Consider the following 20,288-nt stretch of genomic DNA (forward strand, 5'->3'; position numbering starts at 1 on the left):
CTTGACCGTCCCATCCCGATGAGACTAATGACCGTCAATTATGTCTAAAAAATTAAAGGGTAAAACAATATTTTGTTAATTTATTAAAATTAATATGGTTATGTTAATAATCTTGAGTCCGTTTGAACACGAATTGGGTTGTGTTCAGAGCTTTGAGATTTGAACCTCCCTCTTCTCTAACTTAATTCCCATTTTTTTGTGAGTTATTTACATCTCTTTGGAAATAGCTCAATAATTATTTACTAAATTTTAAGATCGAAAATAATCCCTTTAAGTATTTTTTTTAAAAACACGGAGCTTTTAAGCAAGTTGGGACAAAAAATCAATAACTGGGCAATAATGAAGTAATGAATAAACGTATTGTGTATTAATAAATAAAAACAAATGAATTCATCATGTTGGATACATTTTGTTAAGCTATTCATTAAGTAATTCAACATGTTGATATACTATCAAATGCTTTACGAAGATCAATAAAAAAATTCTAAATTCACTAAGAGTTAAATGCTACTAGCTTCTTATTTCCATAATAAATTACAATAATGTTTAAAATATAATTTTTGTATTGATTCTAAGCTTTTCATTGTTTTTACAACAAATTAAAAATACAAACGACACATTTTATTATTTTATTGAATGAAATAATCGTGAAAATAATTTATTCATTTGACAATTATCTCATTTTATAAATAAAAGATTAAAAATTAACTAAGGGTGAGGAAATTAATGAGCTCATTTATGTAATGCTGTTCATTAGAAAACAAAATGCTTAAAAACGGTTTTTGCAAACTTTCATAGCTAACTCTCTTTTACAGAACTTGCACTTCTTACGATAAAACAGTGAAGTTAGGTAGAATCTTGATTGAAGTATCTTAGATTGGTCCATCTGATTTAAGCTGAGTCTAAGTCAATATTCCGGTCTAGAATATCAATGAGGAGGTGCTCAAACTTTAGATGCTGGATTACCAGGGAAATAACGTTGTAAGCAGAGAGACGAACTCTTAAACCAGATTTGAGAGGAAATGCTTAGGTGTGATACTTCATAAACGTCAATGGCTAATATGGTAGAATATCAAAAAAACACTACACCTCATTTGAAGTATAATAGGATTAGATAAGATTAGATTTATTTATGACAAAATACATCGTTTTTGACTTTACATATTACATTATATTACATATTTCATTTATACGAAATATTTCAAATCTGCTGATTCTTGAAAATAAAAATTTCACCCACGTGATAAAGGTCTCAGCTCTTTTACTTCACAAAAGTCAACAGATGGAAGAGTTGAGGAAATGTGGATGTTCAAACAGGGGCAGAATGGTGAATGTTACACAGTGTGTAAAGTGGCCAATTAAACCAGCCAATGACAGGTCATAAGCCCGGTAAATGCCTAAAATTCCATAATCCCTTCTCAAAAATGATTTCCTTCTCTGTTTAAATAAATTTAAATATGAATAACTCCCTAGGGAGAAGATCCAGCCAGTCTACATGAATTTGGACATACTCAAACATTGTCAAAAATTTTAATTCTCCAAGTCTTATAATTTGGGAAAAAATCAATAAAATGTGTCAATTTACATACAATACACGTATGGAAACCTTTTTTTTCACACAGAACAGTCGCGCGAAGGATAGGAATAAAATTAAAGTTTTAAGGACTAATATTCAAGATACAAATTCAAGTTAATGCTGGGTAGGAGTATCTTGAAAGGAAATGAAAGCCTTAATATGCCAATGGAACGAGAGCTTAATAAATAAAATATTTTCTTTTTCTTCGGAATGGTAAAAGTTTACGGTTGTGAAGTTGTTAAGTTCTACGAAGGCTGGTGAATTTCAATCTCTTCATGAACTACAAAAAGAAAAGATATCTCTTTTAATATTTTGTTGAGTATCTTCTCGTGTTGGGGAAACGGAAGTGGAAAAGTTCCCAGATCCTTACAAACTGTGCAATACGAGCTCGGAAAACGAATTACTGAGTTTAGTGTATTAGTATGGAGATTAGGCGATTCGACAGTCGCTGTGGCACAGTTGTTCTCACTGTCTTAAAAACTTCTCCAACTGCTATCTATCATAGTTTTAGGTTATGGCTGCAAAAAATCTTCGGATGCATAATTATTATCCGTATTCAACTGCACAGCAGACTGGGCACACCATTAATTAGTTAACAAAATTGATTGATTCACGATCATGCATTTTACTCAAAGGTTTTATTCATTATTACGAGCCTAGAAACCTAGAGAAATTTTGAAATATTACTAAAGAATAGACTAGTGAAGTATTAAATAATAATCAGACATATTAATTTAAATTATGTGCGTGCGTGTGTGTATGTGTGCCTTTATAAGGGTGTATTTGGGTGTGTTTGCATGTTTTAAGCGTTTGTGTGAATAATCTAAAAGCAATAAAAGTGTGTTATAACTATCAACAATTATGTATCAGAGCTAGATAGTAGTCGTTATTTTTTTTTAATATTTAAAGAACATGCTAAATATATTATCGAATAATGAAAAAAAAATTTTGAACGTTAATAATAGAAGAAATACCGTTTTACATAGTTGGTAAATAACATACATTTTTATCCTGTTTTCCTGTATCATTTAATATCAAAACCACGTACGACTTTTGATCATATCAATTTCTCTTTTGTGGCCCCAAGAGAGTTCAATGTTCTGGATGGACATATTAAGTTCTTCAAAACGAAAACCATTTTCAGGGGAAGTGTACAAGTTTGGATTTTGTCTTAGGAAAGAGACTATTGCAAAAGACTGTTGCGACATATTGTATAAATTAATAAACTCTTAAGCGTATTGTCTAGATGTTTATTGAAATATGTGTTTTTGTAATATTTTTTAAATTCAATTTTTATGTGCATGCTTCCACTTTTCATAATGTTGTATTCCAACTCAACACTGGGCTCTTGGTCTCATAGAGTTCACGTTAATTAAAAAAAAAAATGTAAATGTATTTGTGTAAATAAAATAAATTATTAATTGCCACGTGATAGGAGATATTTAAATGATTTTTTATTAAGTTTAAAGAGTCGATTTGATAATTCAAATAAATAGCCTCTGTTGGATTTAATTTGTCTATTATCTATATATTTCATTTAGTAGGGTAGTTTTAAGAACAAAATATTCTATTTTTTTTATAATAAAGATATTAAAGTATGTAAGTTTGTTCGAATTCTTAATGGAATTTCATTGTTATTTATTAAAGAAATATAAGACAAGTGACACAAATTTGGAAGAACGAATTTGGAAAAAAACAGTAACCGGTTTTTTCGCTTTTGTGACATCTTTAAAACTGGTATCTTTACTATAAAATTTAATGTATTCTCTATCCTCACTGTTTTGTACCATCGAAAACTTTTTTTTTTTTTACTGAACAATAAAATATTTTAATAAGCTGATTAGAAGTAATTTTTTGTAATCACTTAAAAATATATATATATTTTTTAATTGATAATTATTAGGATAAAACGAGAAGAAACTCTTTTGAGTATACGCTTCAGATGCTCATTCAGAAATAAATATGTAATTCAGAATCTATGACCATATTGCACGGTAGCTAATTTATACATACTGATTAGCTAGCTGGCAGAATTTTCAAGTTCATTGAAAAAAAATTGTCTTGTTGACGAAATTAACTCAAAACAAATAGCGTGACTGTATAACAAAAATAACTTTTTGATTTCATGTCCACAAAATTTCACGAAATTTCCAACTGATTTAAATAGTTGAATTTTGATTTAAATAATTGTAACGCGTGCAACAGTTCTTTATAATGCAATCAAATGCTACATCAACCAATTAATAATATAATTTTATTATATGTAATGTTTGTTGGGTGAATTTATTATGCCGTTGTCATTCACAAATAACAGCTATAACCGTTTTTGTTCCAACAAACAACGAAACATTAATAATAATTATAGCTATTAATCACTTGGCTCATAAATTAAATGATTTTGTCATTCCGTCGCAGAGAGGGGAGTTTATTTACCTTAAAATGAAAATGTATTGATCTCGGAAACTTTTTGTAATTTATGAACATCAAAATTCGTTAAAGCACGTCAATTGGCCAAACATCGTATTTGGGTTTTTGATGAAATTTAAATTGGATTGAAATAAAAAAAAAATCTAAAATATCGACAAAACTGGACAAACGGATGGAAAAATAAAATATGAAAATCAAGGCAATTGCAGTTTTACAGGACTTTGAATCCTTTTGAATTGGGTAACTCAACAAAAAATTATTTATTTATTTATTCAAAATTACACTCATTAAAATATAAATGAACTTATTAAGACTGTTTAGGCTATGCCTGTGTCAAGCCATAATAAATAACAATAAAAAATACATATTTAAATGAATTAGATTAAAATTTAATGACATGTGATGCACTATAATAAAAATCAACAAAAAAAGAATAAGTAAAAAATAATAAAATTATATTATATTATATTTATGTTATTTACATATGCTAAATTAAATTTTAAAAAATTACGATATTTTTTTGTGTATGCACATTGGCGAACTTATTGCGAAGAGGTTACTTCTTTCTATAAATTATTACATTTTCTAAACTTTTTGATTATCTTTCTGATAAAAAACAGCAATGCGTATTTATAAATTATCAACTCTAGGCTACAGTAGAAAAAGACGGAGAAATTTACAAACAAAATCATCATCATCATCATTCCTTTTCCGCTCCTAATTGTGCATAGGGCACTGCATCGGTACACCAATCGCAGCGTATCTTGATCATTTTTGTTACATAAAGGTAAGATGATCAGCCTAACGCTTCAGGCACCAGTCCAGGGACTATAAAATATTCTAGTGTAAAAACACCCCTTTTCAATAAGTATTTCATATCAACCATATCGGGAATTGAACCCGAGACCTCTTGCATGGCAGGCTAACGCGCTGACCATTACACAACGAGGCCGACAAAAAACGTAATTTAAACATTTATTGATAAATTATAATAATTACAATTTCACGCACATATACGTAAATTTCTGTCAATCTGAAAATTCAATTTTTTCGCATTTGAAATAGTTGGTTAAAACATTTTTTTGACACCGGATGATAATTATTCAGTACTGTTCGTAACGCAAGAAAAGGGTTTTTCTTTTTTGTATGTGTTTTTGTTTTTGATTTAATATTTTATCAATTGTTCTACTAGCTGATACAATTTTTTAAAACAACTAAATACAGTAAAACAAATTGATTTTAATAATGGAAACCATGAAAACCTAATTAATAAAATAAAAAATCAAAAACATAAACGCAAACTTATAAATAAATATTTATATTCCACTTCAGCAATAAATAAAGCTTACCAACCTAAACAATGGCGGCGGATTCTTTATATATAAATGGCAACTTTCCTTAACAATTATCCAATTCCCTAACATCAAACATAAAAACCTGCATTCTATAAAATTAATAATATTTAAGCATTAAAAAAAAAATACAAATATAATGACCTTATCTATATGAAAATTTGACATACACCAACTAAATCGCAATGGTTGCGATTTAATCTACATTGGGAAAATTAAAAGAAACTCAAATATGAGGGTAAAAAAATTTTTTAGGTGCCTAAATAATAATATTTTTTCTGAATCGGAAAACCATCTGACAAGAAAATGATCATAATTTTAACAAAGACACTGGATTAAACGTTCTTTATGTTGAAAATAAAATATTAAAATTAAACAACTTGGAAATCTTAGAAATTAAAAAAGCGCTTCACAATAAGAAAAAAATTATAAATAACAAGAAATAAAATATTTTGAAAAGTATACTCCTGTCTAACTTTGAGATGATACCCATCTAAAATCGGTCGGTAGAAAAAAAACTTGTTAAAAACAAAGTGATATTATAAATATTTTATTAAAATTAAATTTTAATTTTCCTTTCTGCAAAGGGATGATATAAAATGAAAATTGTGACACGATGACGTGTGGTGTTGCGTCCAAGGCGCCATTACACAGGGATGCTTAAGTAATTGTCACAGCAGGCTTTCACTACTAAACTACCGGTATTACATAATTTCCCGTATAACAGGTTGCACAGAAATTCGTTATTATCGTAGATACATTTGTCCATTTATTATTTATTTTTTGAAAAACTCCTGATTTTAAGGAGAAATTAGTTACTTACTAATGTTAGTAAAAATTAGAATAACCACTTACCGATTTTTTATGTCTACCAGTTTTAAGACGTACCCGTCTCTTCGTCAAGATACTCACTACCCAAACATGCAAATACTAAAACATAATTTTGCCTTTTTCCGTCTCCGTATTATGTATAGTATTTACGAAAAAATACATAAATTACATACAAAGTTAAAGCGAATGTAAACTCCAACATGTTTGATAGTGAACGATAAAAATAGGTTAATATTATTACGTGATATGTTGGTAAATTGGCGAGGGTAGGAGGTTGGAAAAGGGAAGGCTAAGAAGTTTAAAGTTACACGATACGCTAGTTTTTAAATAAAAAAGTGGGTTATTTTAAAACGATATTAGATTATTTATTAGGGGAATATTATTTTTCAAAATTTTTAAATGCGTAACACCTACAACCTCCATGTTATTTATATTTTCCAACACACCACTAAATGTATTAATAATCTTATTTCTTAATGTATGTTCGGACACGGTGGTGTTTGCATCCCCATCAACTCTGCATGTAATTCATGTATATTTCTTAAGTACTATATACAACATACTACGATGATGATAAAGGTGAAAGTGTATTTCAGTATTTGCATAAGGGTGTAGTGGTGATTTATGAATAATAAGTAGCTTGTATCAATTATGGTGCTTTCATGATCGTTTTGCAAAAAAACATGACGGTGACTTAATTTATAGTGACGAAGCATTTTTATTATTTTGTAATATAAATTCTTTTTTCCTCTAAAAATTTACCCAAAGGAGTGAGAAATGTTTTAGTGTAAAAACATATTTTTAAATCAATAATTCATGTTAACATTATCGGGAATTGAACCTGAGGCCTTTTGAATGGTAGGCAAACGCGGTCAATAGTTGACCACGAGGCAGACAAAATTTCGTAGGTTATGTTATTGTGCTAGAGAAAGGTCAAAACATTTCAGCTGGTTTACCCAGTGTAAGAAAAAATCGATGGCTCAGTTTCATAGAGCAATATTTCAAAAACTTGTAGTTTTTAGTTGGATTTGTAGACAGTAAAACATCGTATGTTAAAAATGCTTTTTTTCGTAGGAATTTTTCAATGTACAATACAAAATTTAAAAATATAGATTACATAAACACCACTCTGTCAGATTTAAAATTTACACTAAAAATGTATTATGTAACTTAGTAGACATTATAATAATAAATATGTACATTTCCCCTCCCCTCCTTATCCTCTCTTTAAGCATTTTTGTCCTTATCCCGCCCAATGTACAGTAACTTAATGTTCTTAAAATGAATATTAAAAAATCTTTGATTATTGAGTACATGAAAATAACATTTTTATATGTATAAATTGTATGTATTTATTTGATATGTAATATTTTCTTTACTAACTTTGTATACTATGTGGAAATCTGTTATTAGTTCTGAGTTTATACACTATATCTGTTTGTTTACTAAAAATATGTATGTAGAACTGTTGATTTCCCAAATAAAATAAAATAAAATAAAATAGTATTCTCTATATATTTTTTGAAAAATACTCTTTTTCAATTCTACAAAGGCACAAACAAATCCTGAAAATGATTTGTTTTATCTTATAAGACATGTTTTCATTGGGAAATAAATAATCCTAACAATCTCCCAGCTCCACGACTAATTAAAATGTGCAATAATTTGCATAACAACTTGAATCCTAAAACAAATAACTAGGGGTCATATATTTTACAGTGAAAGTACTTTCTCCACATATCCAAAAACCGTTTTTAAGACCATGAGTCTTCCTATCGGTTCCGCTCATACAAAAACACAGTTTTTTTTTCTCAGTAAACGAGTTACTCTTTTGACTAAACGTAAGTCATCTGAGAATAGGAACTGATTATCTGGTAATCATCGTTTATTTTTATATAATAAAAATGATACCGTGCGAATTTGTGTATTTCGCACGGATGTTCGAAAAATGCGACATTGTCTTTCTTTTATATTTGATGTTGTAAAAGTCATGTTTGTTAGTTACGGCTTTTTTCCAGGTTTGAAAAGAAACGTTTACATATAACTAACCCATATATCAAATAGTATACATTTGTGCTTATCCAGTCGTGAAATAAAGTGTAAAAAAAAAAATTAAACCTCCATCATATAAAATATAAGACTCCTTGATGCGTCTTGTTCTACTATTCCGACGATATGTGTGCCTTATTTAGTGATTTAATTAGATTTGTAGAAAAGTTCAATACATTTGTTTTATGGTACTCGATATTTTGTCATTTATGAGATCTTGATGGACAAAATATTTAATTAAAAACTATCCGATAGGTTCCTCAATATTTGATATTTATTTTTACATATGTGTTAAGGATTACATAAAGTTTACACAAAATGTGATAATATTCCAAGTAGTTGCCGAGATATTAATTATTTAAGTGCGATTTGCAACGCGAGTTACGTATATAATCATTTGAATAAATCCGTAGCATGTGATAACAAAGTAAATTGTTTTGCTTAAATTATAAATAAAATCACTTTGTGAAGCGTCCTTGAGGTATTATATTACAAAAATGGCACAATATAAGTAATTTATTGTAAGAATAATAACAGAAACATTTATTGAAGTCGGAATAAAGAGGTTGTTAGTACATTTAAAAAAATATTTTTTTAATAAAATAAATATCAGCGATCTTTTAATCTACCCCTATATCTCAATTTTGGTGGCCATTTTCAAGGAGTTGTAAATACCTCACTAGTAGGAAATGGAAATCAAGTTGGGGTAGAGTGAGGTTTAAACCTCGGACCTCTGATCCGTGAGTCCGCAACACTAGCCACAGGACCACAACCCGATTCAAAATACATATTACGTTTAACTAGATAGTACGTTTAAATAAAAAATAACTATAAACGTATGTTTCTTAAGGTGATATAAATAATTATTATATCATAAAATAATTAAATAAAATATAATTTTTGCACTCCTTTTTGCCTTCTTTCATCTTCCACCGCTCCTCATCAATTTCTTTCTTTTCCTTCCCACTATTTTCTTGTTTAATCCATATTTCTTTTATTTAAATTCAGAGTATAATTATTTTGTTGTATAGTTAAAACCGTAAGTGTAATGACGTGAATACATGTTATTGGATTTTTATATTTGCAACTTTCATTGTTTTTATTCATTTTACCTGTGCATCTTTTAAATAAAAAAATTGTTACAAGTCGATTTAGATGTGTCAAAAATTTGGTCAGCCATTCCTCAAAACTAGTACTTTATATTTATCTCTCTATTGAACTGAGCCATAGAAATTTAAGTTATTCGCGATCGCGGCCCGCGCAGTTTGTTTGCACCTGACTGAAGGCGGTGCAATAAATACGTTTGTTCACATGTTCGCGTAAAGAATACAGATGGCGCCCGCGCCCGTTCGCCGTATATACAAGTACAGCGAGAAAACGGGAATGCAAATACTGAACACTTTTCATGCATAAGAAGTAGAAGAACAAAGCTGAATAATTCAACTTTTAAGAATCAATTTCTTGGCCATCTTGCCCGAATCTTTCTTCGTATTTGTATGCTAAAATGTTTCCATCTTGTGACTCATACATTTCTACTAACAATACAACACTAGAAATATGCAAACAATGAACACATTTTTTTGGATAATTTTACAAAATTCTTTGTACTATGTTTATTTTATGTGAATTAAACGTGTGTATTTAAAAGGACGAAAAACAGACGCAGCAGGCTTCAACAACTCCCATCATCTGTAGCACTAACTATTTCCTCTATCGTTCTTGCTCAAACTATAATGCTTTTTTTTCATGCATTGATATATTTAACATTCCCCTCAATTTATATAAAAATAAATTAAGACTCATTATTTATGGCTGCGATACGCTCTCACTTGCTTTTTAATGATGCTTACGCTTACACACACCTAACACTTACTCCCACACAAATACACACAAACACACATTTACACACCTTATAGGACATTTATAAAATAAATAAAATCTAGTTTCTGGTGTACAAAAATCACTGAACAGAAAAAGTCGCCAAAACAACTCTGGCGAAGCCTTCAATCTGTTTGTGGTGACTGTATAGCAGAGACATCTAATACAGGCGCTACTGCCACTGATTTTGCCGATTATTTTACAAATAAAGTCGAAAAAATCAGAATGGCGTGTAGTTCAGCGAAAAAACCCGTAATTTTAGCTAATGCCCTTCAAAAATTCAGTAAATTTGAACCAACATCTATAAATGAGGTTTAAAGGATTGTTGTCTTTGGTCTTTTGGTATAATCTGAATAGTTCAGTTAATTGTTAATTGCGCAGTTGTGCAGTTGAGTATGTCTAAACGTCAGTGTTACGTTTTCATTTTTTTCAGTGGCATTTGCGATTTTCAAAAAATAATCTTGATGCAACAACCCAATATTTCGGTCCCAACTCAAAATAGGACTTTTTATAAACATTTTTTTTGTTTATTTTTAGTTTTATACAATATACATAAGAGGTAAAACAGAGTATTCAAAAAATGAAAGATAATTACATAGCAATGAAATACATATTAAAAGTCAAAATAGTAAACAAAAAATTCCACAAAGGCATGGCCTGTTCATGGGTATACAAGAAAATGTTAATGATTTTTTGCTTGTATAATAAAAATACAGTTATAATATTTTTGTGTAACATAAGAAAGAGAAAATAAAATATACTGTAAAATATTGTGTTGTAATTTTTTTATAGTAATTAAAAAAGAAAATAAAAAATATTAAAAAAACCACAAAAATATTCTATTTTTATTTTTGTATTTTTTGCACCACAACAGGCAAGGAAACAGGCTTGAGAAAAAACACTTTTTTTTGTGTTCTCACCGGGAATTGAAAACCTTTCCTTGACCCAAAACCTTTCGTGCGTGAGTCAAGCGCCTTGACCACTACACCACGGAGGCCGCCATATTCCTTTTTATTGAAGGGCAACAAAATATATTATAGAAAAAAATAGTTCATATCTTTAGTTTCAATCCAGGATTATGCGTGTTTTTTAAAAGAAGGAAAATTTTGAAAGTTTGGAATCAATGAAATATTATCAGTAGAAAAAGAATCGATCAATCGGGTTGTGGTCCTGTGGCTAGTGTCTTGGACTCACGGACCAAAGGTCTGTGGTTCGAATCCCACTCTACCCCAACTCGATTCCCATTTTCTAATAGTGAGTTATTTACAACTCGTTGAAAATGGCACTCAAAATGAAATATTTGGGTAAATCATAAGAACGCAAATATTTCTTATTTAAAAAAAAAAAATAAAAAAAAAATAAAAAAAAAATAAAAAAAATATTTGGGCCTATAAAATATGGTCTCTGTGCGAGCCTCGTTTTACTTTTTTTTAAATTATTTTTTTTTTTTAAATTTCATAAAGAGTACATGTTTTTGTAAAATTCTAAACATATCTACTTTTACACATCTAGTAAATGTTATCTTTGTAACTCTCCAAAAAAAGAGACTAACTCTTGTGCTTGGAGAGTGACTGACATTATTTTAGTTGTTTATTTATGAAAGTTTACATAATTTTAAATACGAGTACATGAGAAAGAAAAATAATAACAGGACATATAAAGAAAAAAACATAAAACAATAATACATTCATACTAATTAAAATTTAATGTTGTTTTTACACGTGTTCAAAAAATTTCTTTAGATTAACTTTTAATTTATTTATTGATTTATTATTTTTTATAGTTTTAAGCTCATTGGGAAGATTTAAAAAAAAAATTTAAACCTTTAAAGACAAAGCTTTTATCCAATGGATTTGATTATACCCTGAAAATGAAGAAAAAAAAGTTATGACCCGCTTAACAGTGTATGCATTTTTGGGACACTCTGTATTTGTAAGGGTTTAAAATTGACTTGCAGAGATTTCATATTTTATCTAAACTGGTAAAAAACACGCTTTCTTGAAAAAGTAAGAACTATTCATAGTGACAGTGTTCGTGAAAAAGCATTACTTAGAGTCAAGAGAAAAAAATATGTCACGTTATTTCAGATGTAGGTAGTATTCTTCAATATATTACGTGACTGAAACGGATATGGGATTATTGGGTAAAAGTGACAAGCAGGAACCAAATAATTTCCTTCAGTTATTTCACGTCGCATTTTATAACAAAATATTATGAATAAATTTCGGGGATAAATATGATGTGAACACATTCGTGGTTGATTATACGTATTACAGATATAAAATTTAATTTTGGGTTAAGCCAATAAGAGGGTAACTTTTTAATGTTAAAATGTATTTCAACAGAGATCGACAATCTTTTTGTGAACTAAAACGTTTTATCTTGACATTTGCTGATAAAAAAAATTACTGTACCTGTATAGTGTATTTTTAAGCGCAAGATTTCCCAGTAAGATATTTTGATACAGAAAAAAAATCATTTATATTTATCTACATACCTTTTTTATCATCAATTTGCCATAATTCTTTTTGGGCAACTAAATAAAATCTGATGCATAAGACACTGCATTGGTACGCTAGTCGCAGCGTATCATGATAACTTTTTTGTTCCATGCAGATAAGATAATCAGTCTTACGCTTCAGGTAACCAGCCCAGGGACAATGAAATATTTTGGTGTGAAAACACCCACATAAATAAATATTTCATATCAAACATGTCGGGAATCGAACCCGAGACTTCTTGCTTGGAAGGCAAACGCGCAAGGCAAACGCGGAAGACAAATTACAAAAAAAAAAAAAGTATATGCCAACCGGTTTCAGAACACGCGGTTCTTTTGTGATGGCTTTAAAATGAAGTCAATTTTTAAGCCATGGCGAAGTAAGAGTCGTGTTTTAAACCTTATGGGCATACTGGATTTATTAAAGCGATTTTACATAAAATAAATACGCACATATTACAACAGAGATAAAGATAATTTTAGAGAAGGAAATTTATAAGTTCGGGCCTCTACAGGACTTATGACCCGTCGTTAGTTGGTTTAAGTAGCCACTTTACACACCGAGGAACATTCACCATTCCGACTATATTTAAACATGTTTTTTCCTTAGTTCTCTATATTTGTTTTAATATGTTAATATTAACAGCTGAATCCAGTTCTTGTCTACAACAATTTTTTTAAACTCAAAACATTGTTCAAAAAATTCCTTAATTTTTCTATTGAAATTTCTTGGTAAAACTGCTTTTTAAATATTTATTGATTTACCAAAAGGCATTCACGTAGGTTACAAAAAATTTACAATGATAAAAATGTAACTTAAAATATAATTTAAATTCTCGAACTTTGCTGAAAGTATGCAGTACCATGGAATAAACTCGAAAATAATGTTAGACCAGTTCTATTTATTCAAATTAATAAATAATAAAAGAATTTACAATAGAAAAATTAAGAATTTCTCTTGAACAATGTTTTGAGTATCTAAAACATGTGTAGACAGAACTAGATTCAGCTTTCTATTAAATAATTAATAAACAATATAGAGAACTAAGGAAACATGTTTAAATATAGTGGAATGGTGAATGTTCCTAGGTATATAAATTTCCTTCTCTAAAAATTATAGAAATTTGTGAGAGATGCAGATATTTAACTTTATTATTTTATTTTATTTTATTTTATTTTATTTATTTGGATAACCAACAGCTATAATTATATCATATTTATATAACAAAACAAATAACAAATAAGCCAATTACAGGTTTTCACAAGTAGCATCACAGTAATTTAAAAAAGATTCTCGAACATAAAATGAATAGTAATTAAATGTAAATTTAAAAGAAAAGAAAAAAAAAAAAAAATACTACGAGTTATTTTGAAAGCAAACGCCGCACGTTATTAAGATTATTTTCAAATAAATCTATGTTAAATGATTTATTTAGAACATTAAAATTATTAAAAGTTCGCCATAAATATGAATTTTGCCTATAATTAGATGAAACAAGAGGTATGTGAAGAAGAGGGTTATTTCTTAAAACTTTGGAAGGAACATTGATAGAAAGTTTGCAAAGTAGTTCAGGACAGTCAATTGAACCAGAGGCAATTTTAAGTAAATAAATTATATCCGCTATTTCACGACGTTTTTGCAGAGGCAGTAGGTGATGTTTTTTACATATATGAATATACTGGTCAGATTTAAACTCAAGTTTCAACCGGAAACACATGAACTTTACGAATTTTTTTTGAATATTTTCAATGCGTGATATCTGCACATTGTACATAGGATTCCATATTTGTGATGCATATTCTAAGTTGCTTCGCACTAATGTACAGTAAAGGATTTTAAGTGTCTTTGCCATAGTGAACGACGTAGAGCTACGCATAACAAAGCCAAGCGCACGCGATGACTTTTTTATGATGCTGTCAACATGGGCGTCAAAAAGTAATTTACTATCATGGAAGACACCTAGATCCTTTACACATAATGAGCGTTGGAGGTTTTGACCCTTAAGCACATAGTTAGTACGTAAAAATTTTACTTTGCGACTAAATGTAATAACTGAACACTTAGAAGGATTAAGGTCCAAGCAGTTGGAGTTGCAGTAATCCTCTAGACGGTCGAGATCTGACTGCAGATCAAAGACGTCAGCTGGGGTCTTGATTGTTGCAAAAATTTTCATGTCGTCAGCAAAACAAAGCAAACGCGAAGAGGTAAAGCATTTATCAATGTCGTTAACAAAAATTATGAAGAGCAAAGGTCCCAGAAGAGACCCTTGAGGCACCCCGCTGGGGACCCGTACCCAACTAGAAATAAAATTATTAACCACTACCGCTTGCGACCTGTTGTCTATATAAGATGAAAACCATCTGAAGAGGTCACCTCTAATACCGATTTTAGTTAATTTTTTTAATAGTAATTTGTGATCGATTCGGTCGAAGCATTTACTGTAATCGGTGTAAATAACGTCTACCTGATGACCACCGTCCATTGAATCAGTAAGGTAATCATTAAGTAGGATTAAATTTGAAACGGTAGATCTCCCTTTTAGAAAGCCATGTTGAGATGGACTCAGTGAGTTTTTAATGGCGGAATATAGTTGGTTATAGATTATTCTTTCAAATACTTTAGACACTATACACAGTTTAGAAATTGGTCTATAATTGGCAATATCGGTTTTAGGCTTTTTTCTTTTTTGTGGACTGGTGTTATAAAAGCGGATTTCCAAATATGTGGGATTGTGCATTCTTTGAGAGATCTTTTGAACAGCAAAGTGATTGGTACACATATAGTACTAGCAGAATTTATGAGAAAACATGCGGGAAGGTGATCAGGTCCAGCTGATTTTGATGTATCTAGCTTTAAGAGTAGATTTTTTACATAGTCTGTGGTAATCACTATGGAATTAATATCTGAGGTATACACATGAGACGAGGTAGATGAGGGATTAGTGGAATTTCTCGATTGGATACTAGCTGGATTTAGAAAAGTGGAGTGAAAATATTCAGAAAATGCGTTGCAAATTTCAATACCAGTGTTTACTCGCATATTACCTAATACAAGACTATTAGGAATACAGTTAGATTTGGATTTGGACTTCACATACGACCAGAAATTTTTAGGTGAGTCCTCGATGGACTTTTCCACGAAGGCAATGTAAGAATCGTGACAATTCTTTTCAAGATGTTTGATTCTATCACGTAATAATTTAAAAGTTATTAGATTGGAGTGATTGCCGTAAGTCTTATATTTTCTTAAGTATTTATCCTTTTCTTTAATTGCTTTTACTAGCGCGGGGGAGTACCATATAGGATATGAACTGTTCAAAGTCTTAACAGCGGGTACAAATTTATCTCTCAGATTTGTAAAAGTATTGTAAAAAAAGTTTACGGATTCGTCAAATGATCTAATTGAGAATTCAGTATGCCAGTCGATGTCAGAGATTGTACTATTTATTGAATCAAAGTTTGCTTTATTAAACAAATATTTAGTTAGCGGTGCAGGCTTTAGGTAAGTAAGTTCAATAAATTGAGCATTAATGAAGAGAGCATTATGATGCGGGTCAATAGGTACCAATGGGTCCATACATTCACTAACATTAACAATGTCATTAGAAATTACCAAATCTAGGATCCGTCCGTGTTTATTAAAAATTCCATTAAATTGCGACAAGTTATGTGTATCCAATTCATCGATAAGTAGGTACTCATCGTGACTTTGAGCATTAGAAGGCAAGTATGAAACATTATCAGTTGAAAGCCACTTAATACCGCTCAAGTTGAAATCACCTATTATCAAAAATTTGTCAAGCGGGTTATTAGAAATTGTCATATTTAACTTAGAGAAAAAATTTATCAATTGGTCGGAAAAGGAATTGCCTGATTTTTGTTTACATAGGTATAGAACACATAAGTGTAGTTTGGTGCGCGTACGGGTACCTGCGAGATTAAGAGATAGTGTTAGCCACAGATCTTCAGCGCTGGAGTTGAATGTCGGCTGGGCAATAGCTGATATTTCTTTACGTACCGCTAGGAGAACACCGCCGCCCCGCGACTGTCCCGTTGCCGTGTAATCCCGATCGCGACGCCAAACCATATAGCGGCTGTCAAATAATTCACTATCGGAAATGTTGTCGTTTATCCACGTTTCGGATAGAGCTATAATATCGTAACTAGATATGCTTAAATTACGTTGGAATATAGTAGTCTTAGAACGTAATCCCCTTACATTCTGGTACAGTATATTTAAGTTGGTGTTAGCCATAAGAAAGATCGTAAATATTAATTAACATAATTATGAAACAAAATAAAATAGAAACATGCGAGTATTGATTCCGAAGATTACCGGTACGTAGTTTAGGCAGAAAAAAAATAAATGTAATGTGTTAGAGCGGGCGAGCGGATATAATTTGCAATAAATGTGCGACTAAAAGAGACATAAAGATGTAGATACTTGCGTTGTAGATAAATAAAGTTAAATTGTAAGTAAACATATGAGTATATAATAATATAATAAAGCGAGCGTTTGCTTTCGAAAACAGGGGTTACAAACACATTCAAAACAATCATTGACAGTAATGCGAGTACATAAAAAATACATAAGGAACCATATTACCAACATATTTTTACATTTATTAAATTGAACATAATTTAAATTATTGCATTCAGGGTAAATATTTTTTTTGGTTTTTGCATGAGTTTCTTACACTAATATACAAAGAAATTGGCAATATTTGTGTACATACTGTTTGTTTACCTAATAAAATATGCATTTCTAGTTATTTTTAATTAACCATATTTGCAACTTTCACCCGTGACTGGTCAAATACGTATTTGTAAAATCAAAAATAACTAATGCATTCATTGTTTATAATTTATCAAAGTCAAAAACGTGTCATACTGTTGTGTAGATTAAATTATTTACTCTTTTCATGAAAGTGCTAATATCTCAGTTTCACTTTTCTATGGCAGGCTGTTTTCTACATAACTACGTTCACATGATCTACATTTCAGTTTTAAAAATAACATGAAAGCTATAATTCCCAAGATAATTGAACAAATAAAAAATGAATCCACTAGAGAAACGATAAAATTTTAGTTAAATACTGGAAAAAAGCAATAGTTAAAAAAAAAAAAAACGGTTTTGGAATATGTGAATACTAATTACACTAAGCAGGTTACTTTATATTATTATTTTTTTAATGCCCAAAAGGTTAAAAAATAAATCAAGTTAAAAACATGAAAACTCTCTTTTTTGAAATTCATAATTTATATCCTGTACCTCAATCATAAAATCAGGTGAAAATGCAAATCTGAGATGAAACCCGGTTACTAGTACAAATTATAAATAAAGGTGAAATGAATATTTTCTTATCGAAATAAAAGACGAGTGATATTAAATCAGCAAATTAAAAATATCCAGTGACCGGTTTCATCGCTTTTGTGTATCTCTGAAATTGTTTTGATCTCGCAAAAGTGCTGAAAAAGGTCACTGGTTATTAAAAATTAATAGATTTAAATATCAATCGTCTTTTATTTCTAAAAAAATAAAAAAAACTTCTACCTAGAATTTACATTTACAAACTAAAAGGATTTCAATAATGTATTTTTTATGCAATAAATAAATATGATATAAAATAAATCGGGTTGTGGTCTTGTGGCTAGTGTCTCGGACTCATGGACCAAAGGTCAGTGGTTCGAATTCTACTCTACCCCAACTTGATTCCCATTTTCTAATAGTGAGTTATTTACAACTCGATGAAAATTGTCCTCAAAATTGAATATTTGGGTAAATCATAAGAACGCAAATATTTATTTTTCTTTAAAAAAAAACATCTGTGTTGTAATTTGTTGATTTTAATGACGTCCTAGGAATTTAAATTTTCGGGTAAATGATAAGAACGCATATATTTCTTTTTCTAAAAAAAAATTAAAATAAATAAATTATTTTTAATATTATTTCTTCCTGACATGGTTGACATAAAATATTTATTTTAAAATGTTGTTTTACACTATGATCTTCCATACTGGACTGGCACCTGAAGCGTAATACTGATCATATTATCTTTATGGTGAGTGAACCAATGCAGTATCCTATGCCCATTAGGTACGGAAAGTGAATGATGATGATGAAAATTATTTTACATGAAAAATTACAAATTAAATTATTCAAATATTAATAGTTGAAGTCCAGAACTTGAGCTCTCTGTCTACTTTTGCAAAAAACTGCCTGATGTTTGTTTATTTATAATTTGTTCATGACTGAAATATATTGTAAAATAAATTAAGCAAAATTATGGTTTCGTGATATGAAAATAAGAAATATTTATGGGTTTTCCGACTTTAAGTTCTGATGTAACTGTTCCCATTTATCGGAAACGTAAGCTTGACCTTAGTAATATTTTCCTCTTAAATAGGTGGGTCTGCCTCTTCTCAAAAGCTCTGCTTTATTTCAGCATTCATGACGACAATCTTCGGGGGCGTCCCGACGCCGCACGGCCAGGCGTCGTTAGTTAGGCCAGTCGAGCCTTTCCTTCCTATCCACTCACCTTTTTAAGTCGCTTGATTTGTTGCTTCGACCCCTGACCCGATTTAACCCTTTCGCCGGAAATAAGCTTTCCATTTTATATCTGGGTAACTTTTTATTTTATTCGGACGCAAAAGATTTATTTTTATTCTGCGAGTATCCAAGTAGAACGAGGACGCCTTTATACTTTATAAAACTATAGTGAATTTATTAGCAACGTAAAGACGTCTTTTATTTTATTCATATCGTTGCCGACAAAATCAGCGTTTATTGGATGTAATATTCTTTTTTCTTAGAAATTCACACGGGAATTTGACAATGTTTGTTGTTATGTTTAAATGTTTTTTTAACATTCTGGATTTCACTCCCTAGGGAGTAACCAAAATTAAATTTGTTGCGACAGGTAGAAAAAACATATTAACAAAGAAAAAATAGAAGTCAAGGCGTTTACAAAGCTTATGACCTGTCATTGGCTGGTTGAAGTGACTATTTTATACAGTGTTACATTCACCATTCTGCCTATGTTTAAACATCCATATTTCGTCTATTCAAACATCGGTTAGTTTTTGTTTACATTTATCGGACTTAAAACATCTATGATTAAAATAACTGGTATGAAAATTTAAAAAAGTGAAAAAGCGTTGTTAAGGTGAAATAACACAGCCAGAAGAATCTCACCCACATCAAAAAAGATTTGAGTGCATTTATTTCACAAAAGTCAACAAACGTAAAAGTTGAAGAAATGTGGATCATTAAACAATGGCAGAATGGTGAATGTCACACGGTGTGTAAATGGCCTCTTAAACCAGCCAACGATAGGTCATTAGCCTTGTTATTACTTGAACTTCCGTATTCCACTCTCAAAAATATTTTCCCTTTCTGTTGAAATAAAATTATAATGCTACTTGTGTTCATATTCATATATTCAGAGCATATTCTTTCAATCTTACTTATAATTATACTGGTTTATTTTATGTTTATGTATAAAATAATGTATATAATATCACACTTAAACAAAATAAGTATTATGTGGTGAGTAAACAATTTTTTCTTTATAGCGTTTTATTTAAAATATTCTTAAAATTTCAAGCTTTGTAAATTAGGATATGATTTTTTATTAAATATTTAACTGTAACAATTGATCAAGTTTTCTATTTTTCA

Source organism: Micrasema longulum, unplaced genomic scaffold (genome assembly GCF_059751315.1).
Source record: "Micrasema longulum isolate JH-2025_06_02 unplaced genomic scaffold, ASM5975131v1 h1tg000301l, whole genome shotgun sequence".
Classification (NCBI taxonomy): domain Eukaryota; kingdom Metazoa; phylum Arthropoda; class Insecta; order Trichoptera; family Brachycentridae; genus Micrasema; species Micrasema longulum.